This window comes from Amblyomma maculatum, chromosome 1 (genome assembly GCF_055883805.1).
Source record: "Amblyomma maculatum isolate TAMU_Amacu chromosome 1, ASM5588380v1, whole genome shotgun sequence".
Lineage (NCBI taxonomy): Eukaryota > Metazoa > Arthropoda > Arachnida > Ixodida > Ixodidae > Amblyomma > Amblyomma maculatum.
In genome coordinates this window covers 217,370,234-217,390,675 of record NC_139344.1, presented here as the reverse complement: position 1 = coordinate 217,390,675, position 20,442 = coordinate 217,370,234, and the positions used below count along the sequence as shown (strand labels likewise).

At 49.1% G+C, this 20,442-nt stretch overlaps 1 protein-coding gene across 1 annotated transcript in view; it reads right to left on the bottom strand.

Moving 5' to 3' along the window:
• Window positions 1-20,442, bottom strand: part of LOC146205621 (uncharacterized) — a 195,585-nt gene that overhangs the window by 89,658 nt on the left and 85,485 nt on the right. The gene's annotated exons all lie outside the window — the stretch shown is intronic.

Genomic DNA, 20,442 nt, shown 5'->3' with positions numbered 1-20,442 from the left:
GGTGATATGAGCACTATGTTATGCCTGAAAAAAAAGAATACTGCACATAAGTTTGCAGACAGTGTCCAGAACGGAAGATGGAGATACCATTTCTCTTGGGCAATGCTTGAAGATTGCGTGCTTTATAAGCCTCCACTAGAACAATCGAATTGTAGTCGCTAGATGGGAAGGATGGATAAATGACAAAATGAATCTTATTATGTATGCATCAGCGGCATGTGCTAATATATATAGTAAGGTACAGACTTCGTCAAAAGTGCAGAGCCCAGGGTGTTTATTTCTGGGTCGTGTAGTGGTGTTGATTTAGCATTAGTGGAGGTCCTTTCCGTTGGAGAGGGTAGGGCAAAAAATCTAACATCAAAAGATTCGGAATAATGGAAATGCATTACGTTCCGCACAAAGTGGCTCAGAAGCAGACCCCTGGGTTCTACACTTTTTACAAAGACTGTGCCTCCTAATACTCGCTTTGTAACGCGTGACAAGAATTTTTATCGGCAATCATGTTCTGTATTATTATGGCCGGGACTGTACATACACCCCGACAGTGCAGCGCTGATGCGATCGTCGTTGCGCCAGCCTTGTTGTCGTCCTCTTGCCGACTCGACTACCTCGCTTCTCCGCTCGGACAGCGTCGACTGCGGCGAGCAACCACGAGACGAAACGAGTGGAGAAGAAGCGAGGGAGTGGAGGCGCCCGTAGATTTTTCAGTCGGTACCGGTCGCGGCCATTTTCTGCCGACCAGCCGCCGCGCGGGCGTTTCCTTAGGGACTGCGGGGCCGCTGTGTCGCCGCGGCCGCGCCTACCGCTTAGCTAGCCTTCGGGCACTAGAGAAAATCGCCGCAAATATTTTCACCGCACGGTTGTGTTGGAGCAAGCTTATTTGCATTGGCGTAGTGTTAAAATCATTTTATTTGTAATGGGATTTTGGTTCACGGTCACGTTAAGTGTGCTGGGACTCATCAAACTGCTGCGCTAATGCCGTTTCGGTCCGTTACTAAAGATAAAACGTTTTTGAAGAACTGCGAACATTACTCTCGCGTATGATACGCGTATAATTCCACTTCCAATGCGCTCTTCCTTCCTGCAAGTCATTTCGAACCTCGGCAATTAGGCTCTGTTGTCGTTCGCTTTGCGTGTGCCACTCACATCAACAAATTATCAATTTGTGTTCATCTGACTTGACCAGCTAACGGCAGGCAAATTTTGTTGCACATTATTTATGAAAATCGCCGCATTAGGATCATTTCTTTTTATCCCTGGAACTTTATATCGCATATTAAACTGTTACCCCTGCATGTCAAGCATAATGCATTTTTTTTTGTATCCTGCACATACCGGTGCAGGCAAAAGTAAAAGGAGCACGATTTTTTATTATACCATTTTTCAGGCGTTGCATAAATGAAACTGGCAGATATGCGATCCGGTGGTAGATGTTAGTGTCATTTCACTAGGGCAATATTGTTTTCTTATCTCCAGTGCAAAACGCGTGATTTTAGTTTGAACGGGAAAGCGTGCTCCGTTTACTTTGCCCGCATCTGTTGATTCCCGTACACGTCAAAGAAAGAGCAGCAGAGAAATGCTAGCTGGAGCTATACAACTGAGTTTTCATATGTTATATGAACTTTAGCATCCAAAAGTGGCATCGGCTATGAGATACGCCGTAGTGGAGTGCTCCGGAAATTAATCGACTGCCTGGGGTTCTTTAACGTGCGCTGAAATTGCACCCAACACAGGCACTTCAGCTTCGCCTTCATCAAAGTGCGGTCGTCGCTTCTGTGATCGAACCTGTGTCTTCGGGCTCAGCAGTCAAGAGCGATATACCACACAGCTACCGCCGTAGGGCGCAACCCCGTTTCGTTATTTGTATTAAGCATTGAACAGATTGTAAAGAATTGACGAAGAAGAAACAACGCTGTGGCATCGCCATCACCATCGCTGGTCTCCGGCGCCCATCTCTCTCGCGCTGAAGCTGTGCCCTGCGGCTTGTATTCCGATCCTGCTGTGCCCGAATTACTGCCAGCGCTAGACGTTCCAATCGACTATTAAATCCACGTTTCACTTGGTTAAGGTAAAGCTGAGGTTCCCTGTACCCATCTCGCCCTGGAACTTCGCAGCAGAACATTGACTATCCCAATGACGGAGCCTACTTCATCGCACCTACATCCGCCAGTCACCTGCACAGGTGCCCTTCGTCAACGGGACCCCGCTACCTTCAGTGGAAGCAGCGATGACGACGTCGACGATTGGCTGTCCACTTACGAACGGGTCAGCCGTCACAATAACTGGGACGACAATCGTAAGCTCAATAATGTTATCTGTTACTTGAGCGACGTCGCTAATCTGTGGTTTCGAAACCACGAATCGGACTTTACCACCGGGGCGCATTTCAAGGCCAAATTTTCTGATGTCTTTGGCCGCCCCACGGTCCGAAAGCTCCGCGCGGAACAGCGTCTTCGATCGCGACTACAGCTGCCCGGTGAAACGTTCACCAGTTACATTGAGGACATTGTTGATTTGTGTCGCCGCGTTGACCCGACCATGACCGAGGCCGTTAAAATGAGTTCTCACAGGAGTTGATGACGGCGCTTTCAACATGCTCGTCGCCAAAGGCCCCACTACGGTCAAGGAAATCTACGACCTCTGTCAAAGCTACGACGAACTCCGCAAGGAGCGTGTTTTGATTCGCCAGTCTCAAGCATCACTTGCTGAACTAGCCGCGGAGCGGGAGTCATCTAGCCTCTCTGAAGACATCAAGGCTTTTGTACGTCAGGAGGTCGCGCGCCAACTGTCTCTGCAGCCATATATTAAGGAGTCGACACCAACTGGCCTTGTTCCGGAGCTTCGCCGTGCAATCCAGCAACATGTATCTGAAGTCGTCCCTAATCCTCCTCCTCAATCAGCTCCTGTCGCACCCTCAATGCCGTTCCTCACGCCCACAATTTCATCGCCCGGCGTTGCGCCACTGAGCTACGCTCCAGCATTTGCGCCGGCTCCTCCTCAGGTATTGCGTCGCACGTATGCCGAAGTTACATCAAGTCCACCTCCTGAGCCAGCATATGCCTATGCTTCGCCCCCTATCCGTTCGGTACCAACAGCTTTTGCTCCCTCCTTGCGTCAGACACCATCTCCATGGCGCACTTCAGACAACAGGCCTATTTGCTACCACTGCGGCATCCCTGGGCACACTAAATATGGCCTTTGCTGCACGGCCTGCGCCACCTTATTTGGCCCCCCAGTTCCCCGTTCCATCGGGTCCTCCAACAGCATCCCCCGATCCTCCGGACTTCCTGCCTCGTCGTTCGCCATCACCACGTCGCCGCTCCATTTCGCCAATGCGCCGACGACCCGCTACTCAGCTGGAAAACTAACCGCCGCAGTTCGCGAGGCACGAACTGCGTATTCGACAGAATTTCAAAGTCCTTGTCTTAATCCCGCGAATGTTACTGCTGTCATCGTTGAAAGTGTTTATACTCTTGCGCTCGTCGACACCGGTGCCGCTGTATCAGTTATCAGCCAAAACCTCTGCCGCTCCCTCCGAAAAGTGACTACGCCCCTCGAGGGACTATCGCTTCGTACCGCATCCGCTCACAGTATACAGCCGACAGCTGTCTGCACTGCTCGCGTCGTCATTGCTGCAGCCTTGTACATCATCGAATTCGTCGTTCTCCCCACATGTTCTCATGACGTCATTCTCGGTTGGGATTTCCTGTCCCAGCATCATGCTATCATTGACTGCGCCAATCCTCAAGTAGAGCTCATTGAACCAAGTGATGCACCGTCTGATGCCCTGCTTCACGAGTCGTGTCCTCGTTTTGCGGCCAAACTCCTCGTAGCTCATGACACAACCATCCCACCCGTTAGCGCTGTTCTGGTTCCCCTCACTGCCCCTTTTACCACCGCCGCGACAGTCCTCTTTGTGCCCTCTAACGTTGTCGGCCGCCGCCGCCATTTACCGCTGCCGTTTGCCGTCCTTGACATGAACAACGGCGCTTGCACACTTCTGGTAGCCAATCCTCTTGCGTCTCCCGTTATGTTGATCGAAGGGGAGTGCCTCGGTCGCATCGAGCCTGTGGACCTTTTGTTCGCCTTTGATGATGTGTCGTTCCCTGTTTGCCAAGGTGACGCCTTGACTCCAACTCTGTGGCTTCAGATCCGCTACAGCGGGAACTTTTTGACCATTCTGTGGACAGCGCTCTAGAGCCGGGCCACCGCGAGCAACTTCTTGACCTTCTACACCAATTTCGCTCCTCCTTCGACATCCCGCAATCGTCCTTGGGACGCACGACGACTGTTTCTCACCTCATTGACACTGGCGCTCACCCACCTCTCCATCAGCGGCCGTATTGGGTGTCCCCGACTGAGCGCCGTGTTATTGCCCAACAAGTCGATGACATGCTGCAACGCGGAGTAATTAGAGAATCCTGTAGTCCATGGTCGTCTCCTGTGGTCCTAGTTATGAAGAAGGATGGCTCCATACGATTTTGTGTTGATTATCGCCGCCTCAACAAAATTACTCGTCGTGATGTGTATCCCCTCCCACGAATAGACGACGCCCTAGACTGCTTGCAAGGCGCAGAATTCTTTTCCTCACTCAATTTTCGTTCTGGATATTGGCAGGTGCTCATGGCAGAGGAGCATCGCGCTAAGACCGCCTTTATTACTCCAGGCGGACTATACGAATTGAATGTTATGCCGTTCGGACTCTGTAACACCCCAGCCACATTTGAAAGAATGATGGACACTGTACTGCGTGGCCTGAAATGGAACATCTGTTTATGCTACCTCGATGATATCGTCGCCTTTTCAACCGACTTCCCGACCCACCTGACTCGACTTCGCCAGGTCTTCACCTGCCTAACCTGCGCCGGTCTTCAACTGAACCTCAAAAAGTGCCGCTTCGGTGCCCGCCAGCTCAAAATACTCGGACATGTTGTGTGCAAAGATGGAGTTCTGCCTGATCCTGAGAAGCTCCGCACCGTTGCTGACTTTCCGAAACCGACCACTTTGAAACAACTGCGAAGCTTGGCCTCTGCCCGTACTTTCGTCGTTTTGTTCGCAATTTCGCGACCATCATGGCCCCCCTTACACAGCTCTTGAAAGGCACCCCTAACCTCTCCTCTTAGTCGCCAGCCTGCGATGATGCATTCGCGACACTGCGCAATGTTCTGACGTCACCGCCAATCCTTCGCCATTACGACCCTACTGCATCTACAGAACTTCACACCGATGCCAGTGGTGTCGGCCTCGGCGCCGTCCTCGCCCAGCGCAAGCCTGGCTTCTCCGAATACGTTGTCGCCTACGCAAGTCGTGCTCTTACCAAAGCCGAGTCCAACTACTCCGTTACCGAAAAGGAGTGCTTAGCAATCGTGTGGGCTATAACGAAGTACCGCCCTTACTTATATGGCCCCTCCTTCGAGGTAGTTACAGATCATCACGCTCTCTGCTGGCTCGCGTCTCTCAAGGATCCGTCTGGATGTCTCGGGCGCAGGGCCCTCAGGCTTCAGGAATACGACATCCGTGTAGTGTACCGCTCTGTCCGCAAGCACTCTTACGCCGATGCTCTTTCTCGGTCACCGGTGCGTTCGCTTAACTCATCATCCCCTTCTCAAGCCTCCTGTCAGCACTCACCATTGAGGATATGCCTTTCAAGCAACGACAAGATCCTTGGGTTTCTAACCTGCTAGATATACTTGGCACTACTTACGCGGCTATGCATCCTCGGGCACTCCGCCGACAGGCCTCCCATTTTACCATTCGGGATGGCCTCCTCTACCGAAAGAACTACAACTCGGACGGCAGAAAATGGCTTCGTGTCATTCTGCGCCACCTCCGCTCCGAGGTTTGTGCCCACCATCACACTGACCCGCAAAGCGCTCATGCCGGCGTCCTGAAAACCTATGATCGAATTCGTCAGAGGTACTACTGGCGGGGAATGTACAATTTCGTACGTCGTTACATTCGCTCTTGTACCGCCTGTCAACAACCCAAGATTTCTCGCCACCCCGCTGGTCCTCTCCAGCCTTTACCGTGTCCAGCTTGCCCGTTTGATCGCGTGGGAATCGACCTCTATGGTCCGCTACCATGCAGTGCCGCCGGTAATCGATGGATCATCACCGCCGTCGATCACCTGACCCGTTATGCGGAGACTGCTGCACTTCCCGTGGCGACAGCCCGAGAGGAAGCCCATTTTCTTCTGCACCACTTCATTCTTCGACACGGCAACCCGCGCGAGCTACTCAGTGATAGAGGTCGTGTCCTTCTTTCCGAAGTAGTCCAAGAGCTCCTGTCGTCTTGCAAATCGATACATCGGGCTACAACCGCGTACCACCCGCAAACCAACGGCCTCACGGAGCGTTTCAACCGTACGCTTGGGGACATGCTCGCAATGTATTTTACATCTGAATCTGGGAGCTCCAAATGGGACCAGGTACTGCCATTCGTAACATTCGCGTACAACACTGCCACCCAAGCAACAACTGGTTTTTCGCCCTTCTTTCTCTTATACGGCCGTGAACCATAACTCTGGACACAATTTTGCCATACCATCCAGATACCTCTGAGTACAGTGCTTTGTCCGATATTGTACAGAAGGCTGAGGAATGCCGTCAGCTAGCTCGCACGTTTACCTCCAGCACTCAAGGCTATCGCAAAGATCAGCATGATAGCGATACCCCTACTCCGACGTTCCTGGCCGACAGCTTCGTTTGGCTATGAGTTCCTTCAACCAGCAAACTAGAAACGAAATACCACGGACCTTATCGCGTCTTGGAACGAACATCCCCTGTTAATTACGTCATCGAGCGAGTGACCCCTTCTTCCGACCACCGCCGCCGCGGCCGTGAGGTTGTCCATGTTAGCCGCCTCAAGCCGTATTACAACCCTCTGGTTGTCGCTTTTCCGTGAGTTGCCAGGATGGCGACTTCTTCACGCGGGGGAAATGTAAAGAAGACGAAGAAGAAACAACGCTGCGGCATCGCCATCACCATCGCTGGTCTCCGGCGCCCATCTCTCTCGCGCTGAGGCTGTGCCCAGCGGCTGGTATTCTGATCCTGCTGTGGCCGAATTACTGCTAGCGCTAGACGTTCCAGTTCAGTTCAGGCGTTCAGTCGTGTCCGACTCTTCGTGACCCTATGGACCATGTCACGCCACGCTTTCCGGTCTCTCACTATCTTCTTAACATCACATAGCTTCATCTGCAATGCCTCGAGAATGCCATCTAACCATCGCGTTCTCTGCCTACCCCTTCTCCGGCGACCATCAACCTTTCCCAACATCAAATCTTTCTCCAGCGACTCCTCTCTTCTCATCAGATGACCAAAGTAGCTGAGCTTTAACTTTAGAATTTGACCCTCCAATGAGCAGTCAGGGTTTATGGCCGACAATATCGACTCATTTGATCTTCTGGTAGTCCAAGGAACTCTTAAGAGTCTTCGCCAGCACCACAATTCAAACGCGTCAATTCTTCGGCGGTCAGCCTTTTTCACAGTCCAACTCTCGCATCCATACATCACAACTGGAAAGACCATAGCACGGGTTATACGGATCTTGGTTGGTAGACTAATGTCTCTGCTCTTTACTAGGCGGTCAAGGCTAACCATTGCTCTCTTTCCCAGAAGCAGGCGTCTCCTAATTTCATGGCTGCAGTCTCCTTCCGAGGTAATATTGGCGCCCAAGAACAGAAAATCTGTCACAGCTTCCACTTCTTGTCCATTGATGCTCCAGGACTTGATAGGGCAAGACGCCATGATCTTCGTCTTTTTAATGTTCAGTTTAAGCCCAAACTTCTCACTCTCTTCTTGTACGCGCATCACAAGTCTCTTGAGTTCCATTTCACTTTCTGCCATTAAAGTGGTATCATCCGCATATCTAAGGTTGTTGATACGTTTTCCAGCAATCTTCACTCCAGCTGAAGACTCGTCCAGACCGGCCTTCCTCATGATGCACTCTGCATATAGGTTAAATAGGCAGGGCGACAGTATGCAGCCTTGCCTCACTCCTTTCTCAATCGGAAACCAATCAGTAAGGCCATGCCCAGTTCTGACTGTGGCCTCTTGCCCTTCATAAAGGTTCCTGAGGAGACAGATGAGGTGAATTGGAACTCCCATCTCTTGGAGAGCTTGCCACAATCTGCTGTGATCTACGCAGTCAAACGCTTTCGCATAATCAATAAAGCAGAAGTAAATGGGTTTCTGGAACTCTCTTGCTTTTTCCATGATCCAGCGAAGGTTGGCAATTTGGTCTCTAGTTCCTCTGCCCTTGCGAAACCCAGCTTGCACGTCTGGAAGCTCCCGATCCACATACTGCTGCAGCCTACCTTGCAGGATTTTTAACATCACCTTGCTAGCATGCGAAATAAGCGCGATCGTGCGGTAGTTGGAACAATCTTTGGCACTGCCTTTCTTTGGAATGGGGATGTAAACTGACCTCCTCCAATCCTGTGGCCACTGCAGGGTTGTCCAAATCTTTTGACATAATGTATGCAGTGTGTTAACAGCGTCGTGGTTGAGGTTTTGAAGCAACTCAGCTGGAATACCATCAATTCCGCTAGCTTTGTTCTTAGCAAGGCTGGCTAAAGCCCATTCAACTTCACTCTTCAGGATGCCCGGCTCGAGATCAGTAATCACAACCGTCCTATGTTGGGTTTGCACATCCGGGTCCTTCTTGTACAGTTCTTCTGTGTATTCCTGCCACCTCTTCTTTATGTCTGAGGCTTCAGTGAGGTCCTTGCCTCGTTTGTCCTTTACCACGCCCAGCTTAGCACAGAAGCTTCCTTTGATATCTTTGATTGTCTTATACAGAGCTCTTGTGTTCCGTAATTGGCTGTTGTCCTCAACTGCTTGACACTGTATGTTCAGGAAGGCATCCTTATCTCTCCTTGCTATTTTCTGAAAATCCGCATTGAGAACCTTGTATCTTTCTCTTTCCCCCATACCTTTTGCCATCCTCCTTTCCTCAGCTATTTGCAAAGCCTCTTCAGATAACCAGTTTGCTTTTTTGCATTTCTTTTGCTTTGGAACTACCTTATGTCACGAAATCGGCGCCCATTTTCATCAAGCCGGTACGGCGCGAGGCCCGCACGGCGTCGCGTGGAAGGCATGGAGAGCAAAGCCCCTTCCCCGCGCGGGAGAGCGCGTAGCTTTGTACGCGTTGCCGTCACCCTCTTTCCCATTGCCCGGGGAGGACGGTGGTTCATCGGACTGGAATCAGCCAGATTTTTCCAGCATGTTCTATGGGACCTGGCCAATGGCGACGCGCGGCTCGACGTGAGGAGGAGAGAGCGCTATAACCAGCGAAGCTATGTGTGTGTGCGCGCTAGCTTTGGCGCGTGTTAACAAACAGACGTGGCGCGCCCTATTTAAAGCGACCGCGCCGCTTAGTCAGTCAGTCAGTCAGTTCGTCAAGTGTTTTGCGACGTGCTCGCCTGTGTTTCGACTGGACTCCCGGGGATCACCCGCTGCTGGCAAGCCCACGGACTTTCAAGGGAGCGGCGCTCGTCTCGTATGGCGGCCACATCGTGACTCTTGAGGCGTCGGACTGCAACAGTGCCCGGTGAACAATTTGGTGTTTGTTTATATAACTCTCTCGTGTTTGATCTGTTGTAAAGCCTCTCTGTTATTGAATCATACTGTAGTTGCATGCTTAGCGTTTGTATTCTGTGAACCTCTCGTCTGTGTATTTCAAGCGATCTTGTGTATTCCTTTGTATCGTCTCTTGCTGTGCATAAATTGTGTTTTGTTTCTTACTTCTGACTCCGATCCTTACTCTGGTTTGAACCGGCGACAGCTGGGCACCAAACGACCACCCCCTTCCGTCACTACAAGGTAGTTGGATTCCGGCTGAGCTTGCCACGCAGGTCGAGGGCATCTCCTTTGCGACCGGAACAGCTACCCCCACTCACTCAAAGGGTGTCTGGGAGTGTGCGCACCTTTAAGGGCGCATCGTTAATAATACCCCCTTAATTATTAACGGGTGACACCTTAGTAGCAACTTCTTGTATTATATCACGAACATCAGTCCACATCTCTTCGGGCTCTTTGTCTTCGAGATCTAATTCTTGAAATCGATTCCTCACTTCCACAGCATATTCTAATCGAATCTGATCCAGATCATACCTGAAAGGCCTTCTAGTTTTCTGCGTTTTCCTCAATCGAAGCTTAATTTTGGCAACAAGAAGCTGATGATCGGTGCCACAATCGGCCCCAGGCCTAGTTTTTACTGCTTGTATAGCGCTTCTCCATCTCTGCCGGCAAATAATATAATCGATCTGATTCCTGTACAGACCGTCCGGTGAAATCCATGTGTACAGGCGCCTCTTGTGCTGTTGAAAATGAGTATTCGCTATGGTCAGGTTGTTTTCTTGACAGAACTCTACTAGCCTCTGCCCAGCTTCATTTGGCTCACCAAGACCGAACTTGCCTGTAATTCCGGATATTTCTTCACTCCCGACCTTAGCATTCCAGTCTCCTATGGGAAAAACGACGTCTGATGATGGGGTGCGGTCTAAAAGGCATTGTAGGTCCGCATAAAATCTCTCAACGTCAGCTTCTTCAGCAGCAGTGGTCGGTGCATAGACTTGGATAACTGTTATGTTGAAAGGGTGACCTTGGATCCGAAGTGAAATCATTCGGTCGTTTTGGGGTTGTATCCTAGCACTGCTTTGCCCATTCTTCTGTTTACTATGAGAGCGACCCCATTCCTTCTCTTGGATTCGTGCCCACAATAAAAGACATAATGGTCGCCGGAGTTAAATTCTCCCATTCCGGTCCACTTGAGCTCGCTGATACCCAAGATATCAATGTTCAATCTGTCCATTTCTCGCTTGACGATATCCAGTTTACCTTGCGTCATAGATCTTACATTCCATGTTGCTATGTGATATATCTCCTTGCAACATCGGACTTTCCGGTCGCTTCCCCACACATCCACAACTGAGCGTCCTTTTGGCTTTAGCCCAGCCGCTTTATTCGTCCTGCAGCTACTAGGAATCGCCCTTTGTTCATCCCCAGTAACATGTGGGACGCCTTCCAACCTGGGGGGCTCATCTTCCGGCGCCATATCGATAATGGTATTGTGACTGGCCATAGGGTTTTCTTGGCAGGAAATACTGGAGTGGGTTGTCATTACCTTCTCCAGTGAATCACATTTTGTCAGAACTCTCTGCCGTGACCTGCCTATCTTGGGTGGCCCTACACAGCAGAGCTCACGACTTCATCGAGTTTCGCAAGCCCCTCCGCCACGACAAGGCAGTGATCCAATCGACTATTAAATCCACATTTCAAGATATTTAAACAGCAGCTAGCTAACTCTCCCGAATTTTGCAGCAACAAAACGAGTATATTTAAGCGCCTGCCTGTGTTCTGTGTCTCGCCTGTGTCTCGTCTGCCCTTCTCTGTCCATTGTGAAGTTTGCGCTGTTTTGCTCTGTGATGAACCAACTAGCTCGAGATGTTTTCTTCAAGTTTAATTAAGAAGCTATCGGTGAGTGTTAAAGCACTGCTTAGCCGTTTAGGCCAGGTCATAACACGTAATGAAATCATGTTGCGTCCGAGAAGGATACTAACAGTAAAAAGCTACTGCGCTAAACAGTTTTCCACGCCAGCTTCTCTGAACTAAGGAAATAATAATTGTGAGCCCTGGTTGTCGTTCTTAGATTGCTGAAAGGAAAAACGAAAGCCAAAGACGAACCACTGTTAAGCGAAAAAACACGTTTCGCCTAAGCAAACTTCAGCGCAAGGCTCGTCGATACGGTTAAATCTGACATCTGACACCATGGAGTCAGGTTGAAATACCTACATCCTCGTGCGCAAAATCAAAAAGTAAGGAAAACATACAGATTTCTCACATGTGAAGGGCAACCCCCCCCCCCCCCCCCCTCCAAAAACAAAAACAAAAAACAAGCCACTGCTGCCCATCAATGGCGATTTAGAGTTCGTCACCTGCATGGTAGACTACCCTCGTTTATTACGTCGCCGAAGAAACAGCGCGCTTCAAATCGCTGTCGTACTCTCTGGAACGGGAACAAACGTGACTGGCGATGCACAGCACACACGTGTATACGTAGTAGAGCGCGTTAACGACAGCATTGAAGAACCCTCGCTCACATCCAAGCATTCAACGCTGGCGCCCGCGCGACCCACAGTCCCCTGTTCACGCGCACCCGTCAGATGCGCACTAGCATGCGTGCGTCTGAGGCTAAAAACACTCCCCATTCCACCCCCTCTGTGGGTGGTGGTCGGCCGTCCAGCTTCGAAAAAAAAGAGCGTAAGAAAAGATAAAAAAAAATTCGCGGTGCACGTAGAGCCCAGCAGCTCTGGCCGGCTCTGCTGGGCTCTACGTGCACCGGAGGGCACAAGAAAAAAGAAAGAATGAGCTCGTGGTCATGAGCCACGTGGTGAAGCTTGCCGAACTAAACTCGATGTCCTGTACTATGATGATCATCACCACCGCCAATGCTTTGCTGAGAAGAGCGTTCCTCTAGCTCAAACATAACACTTTTAATAATTTCAGACTACCTGAGCTGCAGCACCATGTAGAGAAATTTGTAACCAATTTCGCGTCTATATACTTCATTAGTTGCCTTGGACGGCTTTATAAAGATTGAAACCAAACAAGACCAGATACACAGTAGTTTACTAAAGACTCGTGAAGAAGTGGTCAACAAAACGTTTACACTGTGACGCGACGCACCATACAAGTTAAGTATACGGCGCTTAACCTATTTCTTGAACTGGTTATAAGTTCAAAAGTTCAAGTGTGTGCAGCCCCCCCCCCCCCCCTCCCCCTTCTTTACTACATTTTCACTGAATTAGGCAATCAGATGAATAAAACATTTGCCATTTGCTACATACCATAGCAGACCACATTATACGAGCTTCTTTTTAAGGGTTACCCTGAAAATACGAATTTAAGAGTTCATATTGAATACATTGGTTATTGGTGTATAAGAAGGGGCCCGATTTTTAGTATATATCCTGCCTTGGAGCTTCAGTGTCTGCTTTCTAAAGAAGAAACAATCTGCGTCAGAGCATGAGTTGCGAGGCAGCATCCTTGTTCTCTTTTGTTAGTTTGGTTATGGGACATGTCTCTTGTTAGTTTCGTTATGTGACATGTCTCTTTGCAGCTAGCATGGACATGCCGTGAAAAGCGCCAGCTTGCGATTTTCCGTGCCAAGTGTACCTGAGAGCAGAGGTGGGCAACCTCATGAGGTCGACCTCAACCTCACAAAGTGAGGTGAGGTCGGCGACAGCTCGAAATTTTTTGAGTGAGGTCACGAAATTGAACCTCAACCTCACACGTGAGTTTGAGGTTGAGTGAGGTCGTCATTGTGTGAGGTCGAAATTGTGAGGTCCAGGCTTTTTGCTGTTGCCGAGGCTTACTTCGAAGAGCGCCCCTTTTGACGCGGAGTTAGCGTACTGCCGCGGTGTGCCTGCCGACTCTTGGCCTTCGGTTGCCCCCGTTCGGAAGACCGCATGCCGCAGCCCCTGCCAAACTTTCGGTATTCCACCGTAATGTCCACAGCCCGAGGACGCTTCCCTCTGGTCTTCTAGGAAGGAGTTTTTTTTTTCTTTTTTACTTCACGAACTCCTCGTGCCCCCCGCCCGCCACCCCCGTTTCCTCTGACTTGTTTGTGCCGATGCTTGCCGCCACCTCAAACACTCAGGAGCGCGCAAAGCACATAACTCACGGTGACCCGCGGTGCTTTTGTCGGATGCCGCAAACAAACAAGCAAACTAAGAAGCGAAGCAAATTGCCTTTGCGAAGATGCCGCGAAGAAGAACTGTTTGTCGTGTGCATGCCCGTCTCCAGGCGCTAACGTTCGATCCCGCTGTACACTACACGGAAACTTAAAACAGAAAATAGTGCAGCGAAATTGTTAGAAAAGTGACATTAACAGATAAAAAAAAGGAAAACATGAACGAACCAGGAAAACCGGCACAATACCGTCTGAGCATTTTATCGAGGTCCTCCCTTTCGAATTGTACGTCATCGTTCTATATTCCGGTCCTGTTAATTTATATTCTTATATTCTCCAGAATACCCTCTCTTTGGTCTTGTGCTGCTTGTTCTTTCTAACAGATTCGTAGGTGGCCCCGAACAACTGCAATGGGATGAAGGTGCTAGCGTTTTTTATATAACCAATATAGCGGTAAAGCATGCAGGAAGATGAAACGGACAGCACAGCTTACAAGACGCAGCTGGTATACAGGAAAGAAGCCGGCGCGTGTTAACCGTTTGCCTAGATAGCAGAGCAAAAAACATTATACGGGGCTTGTATGCAGTAAAGCCCCAATGAAAAAAAAAAAATGTTTTTGCACCGCTAAGGCCCTTTGTTTCTTTCTCAAATTCTAGTGAAACCAAGCAATGCAGGAGGAAGGAGGAGAGTAAAGGATTCTTAACTTCATAATATCAGGTCTCTCCTGAAATTTCTTATTTCGGCGCAGAAAAAGTAAAGGAAAAGAAAAGCGCTCCCCTACATGGTTTTATGAGCTAAAAGTATTGAGATGGTTGTCAGCTCGACATTTTGGTGTCTATACGGATGAATTGGTGTGGAAAACTGAGCGAGCCGCTTTTGTGCTGCCGTCTGCTAAAGACGGACAAATCAATCGGATGAACATTTTTGTGGTCAGATGTCGGAATAATAATTTCAGACATTCGTTTTTCTTTAAAAATCAATTGAGATATATGTGAATGAAACCAATTACCTGCTAGCACTGCGGAATGCTATATAAGTCGATGTCTCAAGCCTTCTATACGCTCTGGGAAGCGCAGTTCTCTTCTGTTTTTAATGTGCGACATTTGTTATTACTTTCATCAACATGGTACTTCTTTAATTATAGGTATATTTTCTTCTATGTGATTTAAGCTCGTGCACTGTCAAACAGAGAACAGGCTTCTTCCCTGACATTTGGCTCTTTATTTGGCATATCTTTCCAGAGGCCCCAAAACCCTTCTTTCCACTTACCGGCGCGGTCATTTAGTTTTTCTTTTTTTTTTTTTTTTGCAAGTATTGGAAAGCACGATGTAGTCTCTGAAAGCGGAGCTGATACACATACGCCACTGCCTTTGGTGTGTATTGGTAACAGTTCGGCATTCACCGCATGAGCAAATACCAGATGCCTAGAGACGGACGGCGAAGGGAGAAGCGCGTGCACAGCAGGGAGCGCGGTCCCTCCGGGCTGCTTGCTCGCCTCCTTTCTGTTGTTCTTGTCTCTATTTTACGCTTATGTGCTGTAACTATACGACACTAACGGGGAAACAATTTCTCTGGATGCACCTACCGTGCATGCGGCGAAGCAGCTTCGGAGACACCACCGTGCAATTTATTAGTTTAGTCTTTAAAGGAAAACAAGTGAGTACCACAAAAAAGCTTGTCCCAAATTTGTTGGCGAAATGGTATCCAGTATTCTGTTCGGACGTACAAGTACTTATACTGTTTTTTTTTTTTTTTTTTTTTTTTTTTTTTTTTTTTTGAGCCGGGTGGGAGTTGGACATTTTGCTCCGGCGAAATTTGACGAGCGAGCCGATGTTGGCGACAGTCACGTGGTTCCCGTTTGACCCTTGCGTGGTGTTCGAAGAAGTAATTTCGCCAATTCTTGCAATACGCCACGGGATCACAGAATTATAAACAAACACCTAGGAGTGGCCGGTTGGAACCTCATAACATAAACAGCATTCCTCTTTGAAATTTTCCGAAGGCTTACTCGGCGTTGGCCGAGTTTTATGATTATTTGGTGTGTTGCTGTCTGTTCCTCTTTTGTTTGTTTTGTTGGGGATTTAGTCTTCATGACAAGTCGTTTCATGAGTGGCTGTTATGAAAAATTTGTGCCCCGCTAATATGACATCCGTTAATATGGACGACCCGAATTATGGACAGTTTTTCTGGGGGCGAAACATTTTCAATGTATTTATGCCTCGTTAATATGGAAACACGCTGTCTGAACAATGGACAGGGAAATAATGCACACAGCCCACTCGGCCCATGAATTTTTGTCCCGTTAATATGAACATTGTTTGAAAAAAGCAGGGGAGTCCGAACGCAATGTTAAAGAAGGGTGCACAGGCCGGGAACCTATGCGAAAGCCGGTACGGCCGGATGCCTTAACGAGTCCTGTGGAGTTCGAAAGAACCAAAGCGGGCGTGTCGTCGTTTTAGGAAGGCGAGGGGGGGGGGGGGGGGGGGGCGCAAGAGTGGCAAAGAATGTACAAAGCAAACCGAGGGTCAGCTAAGAAAGACCCGAAAGGAGGGAACCGGGAGATTTCTAGATGCAGTGGCAGCGCCGTAAGGAGAGGCTGCAGTCGGGAAAACAGCAACATGTGGTCGTAATAAATTCTGCTAAATGTGAACAGAGAGGGCGGTAAACGCGTATGAAATAAATAATAGGAAGAAAGACAAGCGACAAAAGGGGGGGGGGGGGGGGCAGGAACTGAAGTTTTTCTATCCCAGAACACAAAGTGTGTTCCATGAAGCCGTTAACGCTTTTCAGCCAGGGTTAAGACACACTCACGAAGTAGAGCGACAAAAGAAAGCGACAAGCACGCAACTAAGACCGGGCGTCCCGTCCTGGTCGCCCTTCCTTCTCATGCTTCTGGTTTTCGTCACTGTTGCGCTACCGAACTGCCACATTTTGCAACCCGGGCGGTTCGCATGTCGGCTTCGCCTTGAGTCAACGATGCGTCCTTGACAAGGATTGAGCTCTTCGTAGTCGGCTAGCCGTCGTTCTAAACTGTACTTCAGCTTGCTGTTTGCTTCATACGAACACATACAAACGGCACAGCTGTTTGGTAGCCTCGAGGCATTAAAAATTTTCACTGTAATTCAGAGACTGTTTGTGTTCTTTGTGTCCTCACGTAAGCGAGAGGTATGGGCGGAACTGGGCAGCAGCTCGTTTTGAAAAGTCTCTCTGAGACTAGGTGGTCAAGACAAGCTGAATCATGTAAGACCATTCTGAAAAACTCCAATGCAGTCTTGAGTTGCGTTGAAGCTATATCAAAGAACGAGGAAGAAAACGGTGACACTATGAACCAAGCGCACACACTCTTCAAGAAAATGACAAGACTACAGACTGCATTCATGGCGATTTTCTGGAGTGAAATATTGGAGCGCTTTGACAAGACGAGCGTAGCACTTCAGAAACAAGGCCTAGACATTTCAACTCCTGTAGACCTGCTGAGCTCTCTTGAAGGCTTTGTTAATTCTTTGAGACGTCTCTTTGATACCTTCGAAGAGAGAGTACCAATCAATGTTATCAGGATGAGGGCAACCGGATTGCTTTCAGTAAGTTCCAGGACGGAAAAAGCGACAGTATACTACAAGGTAGAAAAAAGGTTTTTGTAGAGACCTACAGTGGTTGTACTTGAGTCTAAGCTCTGCTCTGAGTGTGTGAAAGGCTGCCTACACTGAACTCTGCGAAAGGTTCGGATTCTTAAAATTGCTGACGGAAGCTGGGGAGCGAGGCCTCTCTGACACAGCAGGCTTAGAAGTTGGTGAAAAGTTGATAATCTACAAAAAATGACTTGGGGTCAGCATTTTCCGCTGAAATCGTTCAGGTCGCGAACTTTCTGCACAAGTCTGTGAGCCACGACAAGAGTCCCCTAGGAATAATGAAGTTGCTGCACGAAAGTAAGCTTACGGATATGTTTCCGAACCTCTATTTTGCTTTGCGAATGTAATTAAACATACCCGAGGCAAGCTGTGAGACCGAACTTCGTTTCCCTAGCTGTGGCTGATAAAAAATCGCCTTCGTTCGAGCCTCCTTGACGACAAGGTGAACTGGCTTGCTATCATGTCCATTGAAAGTGACCTCCTCCGTGATCTATCCTTCGAAAAGACTACATCTGATTTCGCCAAAGCGAAGGCGCGAAAGATGCCATTTTAAAAGAGGACAGTTTGCGCTATACATGACAATAGTTCCAATAAGTTCGTTGTGTCGACTCCCAGTCTCCACGTTGCCAATGAAACGCTGAGCAGTGTAATTCGAGATATGCAAATCTTCGTTGTTCGTCTCATGTTTGTTCTTCTTGTGATATTTAGCGCGCTTATAAAGAACTGTATTTTTGTTGTTTTTGACAATGCCACTTTTATTTGGTGTCGTCCTTGCTTGTCTCACCTTTAACAAAAATATTTTAAAATATTGTTTTGAAATAAGAGTTGATAATTTTCATCTGTATTTTAGTGCATTTTTATGGTTTTTGTGCTGCCTTAAGTATTTTATATATCTATTGCATATTTATAGAGAAACGTGTATAATGATTGCTGCAGTCTGATGCTTGAATTTTGATAATGTACTGTGATAGTCAGCACTTCAGTCATCGACATGCACCTGTGCGTTGTGCGACGAAGACAAAGAAGAAGTACGCTGGGCTCGCCGTTGCAAGGTCCTGTCCTCACAGCTCTCCATCTGAGCGTCAATAAACGCCCTATTACAATTGGCGGAGGTGCCGGAAACGATCCCACCCAAACTGGAACTGCGAAGCCGTACACTACCCTCTACGACCGCCATGCAAGACGAGTCCACTTCGACGCTGCCGGCCGTTCCACCCACGATCATGTGTGCTGGCGTCGTGCGCCAGCGTGACCCTTGCCTGTTCAGCGGCACGGCCAATCAAGATGTCGACGACTGGCTGTCATCGTATGAAAGAGTAAGCAGCTACAACAAGTGGGATGACTCATACAAGCTCAGTAACGTCATATTCTATCTGACGGACGTGGCGAACCTCTGGTTTCGCAACCATGAGGTTGACCTGTCATCTTGGTCGACATTTAAAAAGAATTTGGCGGAAGTGTTCGGCCGCCCGGCAGTGCGTAAGCTTCGTGCCGAACAACGTTTACACGATCGTGTTCAGCGCGCTGATGAGACCTTTACCAGCTATATAGAAGACGTCGTTGATCTCTGCAAACGAGTCGACCCGGCCATGCCGGAAGCAAACAAAATCCGCTATATCCTCGAGGGCATTTCTGAGGACGCCTTCCAGATGCTGGTAGCGAAAAATCTCACCAGCGTTAGTGAACTCGTGAAGCTTTGCCAGAGCTACGACGAGCTCCGCAAGCGGCGCGCTTCTAGGCGCCGCTCCAGTGTGTGCGACGAAGGCGTATCCGCATTAGCCCTGGGTGGTTCGCCAACTTCTGAAGGGAGCCCGCTGAATCAAAAGATCAAAGATTTTATTCGTGAAGAGGTCGCACGTCAGATCTCACTGCTTCCCCATTTTCAAGACTCGGGCCGCCTCGTTACTGAACTGGCTCCATCTTTGGCCCCTGCTATACGCCGTGTCGTGCAAGAACACGTCGCTGATGTCTTGCCGTCCAACCCCGTGGTGCCGCCTGTGACGGCACCTCTCACGTATGCCCAAGTAACGGCTAGGCCACCACCTTCGCCCACGTCTGGCTCCTATGTGCAGGTCCCTGCCTACCGTTCACCGCCGCATGCTGAGCCTTCGTTTCAAGCCCCACCCTCAGACGAATGGACTGACAGAACGTTTTAACCGCACTCTCGGTGACATGCTGGCTATGTACGTGAACACCGACCATTCCAATTGGGACCAAGTTCTACCGTTTGTTACTTACGCATATAACACCGCGACACAGGCCACTACTGGATTCTCTCCATTCTTTCTCCTTTACGGGCGCGAGCCACCCTGTACTATGGACACACTTTTTCCCTACCGCCCTGACGTTTCCGAATCTTCCCCGCTATCCGATGCCGTCACGTACGCAGAAGAATGCCGTCAGCTCGCCCGCTCTCTCACAACAGAAAATCAGTGGCAACAAAAATACCTCCGTGATACCGGCGAAGCTTCGCCATATCTCCCGGACACACTGGTGTGGCTCTGGGTGCCCTCCACAACCCCTGGCCTTTCAAAGAAGTTTCTTGCTCCCTACCACGGGCCATATAGGGTCCTCCAGCAAACATCTGCAGTCAACTACGTAGTTGAGCCCGTCACGCCCTCTGCGGACTTGCGTCGCCGTGGTCGTGAAACAGTTCACGTGAACCGATTGAAGCCATTCTATGACCCCGCTGTGCTTTCCGCGCCATAAGTCGCCAGGATGGCTCCTTTTTTTTACCCGGGGGGAAAATGTACTGTGATAGTCAGCACTTCAGCCATCGACATGCACCTGTGCGTTGTGCGACGAAGACAAAGAAGTACGCTGGGCTCGCCGTTGCAAGGTCCTGTCCTCACAGCTCTCCATCTGAGCGTCAATAAACGCCCTATTACAATAAATAATGTTTTGAATACCACCATGCGTCTTATTACGGGATTAAACTTAGTGATGCAAAAAAAGCCTTTAGCTTCAGAAGGATCGACATCTGAGCTGTGTTGTCTACGTCCTTGTTTTGCTTGAAGCAAAGCTATTTCTGAAAACAGAATGCAGATTAATCACAAAGTGAACATACATGTTGGTGTTTACAATAGCACGCCTTTAGAGCAAGTTTTGTTGTTTTTCAACA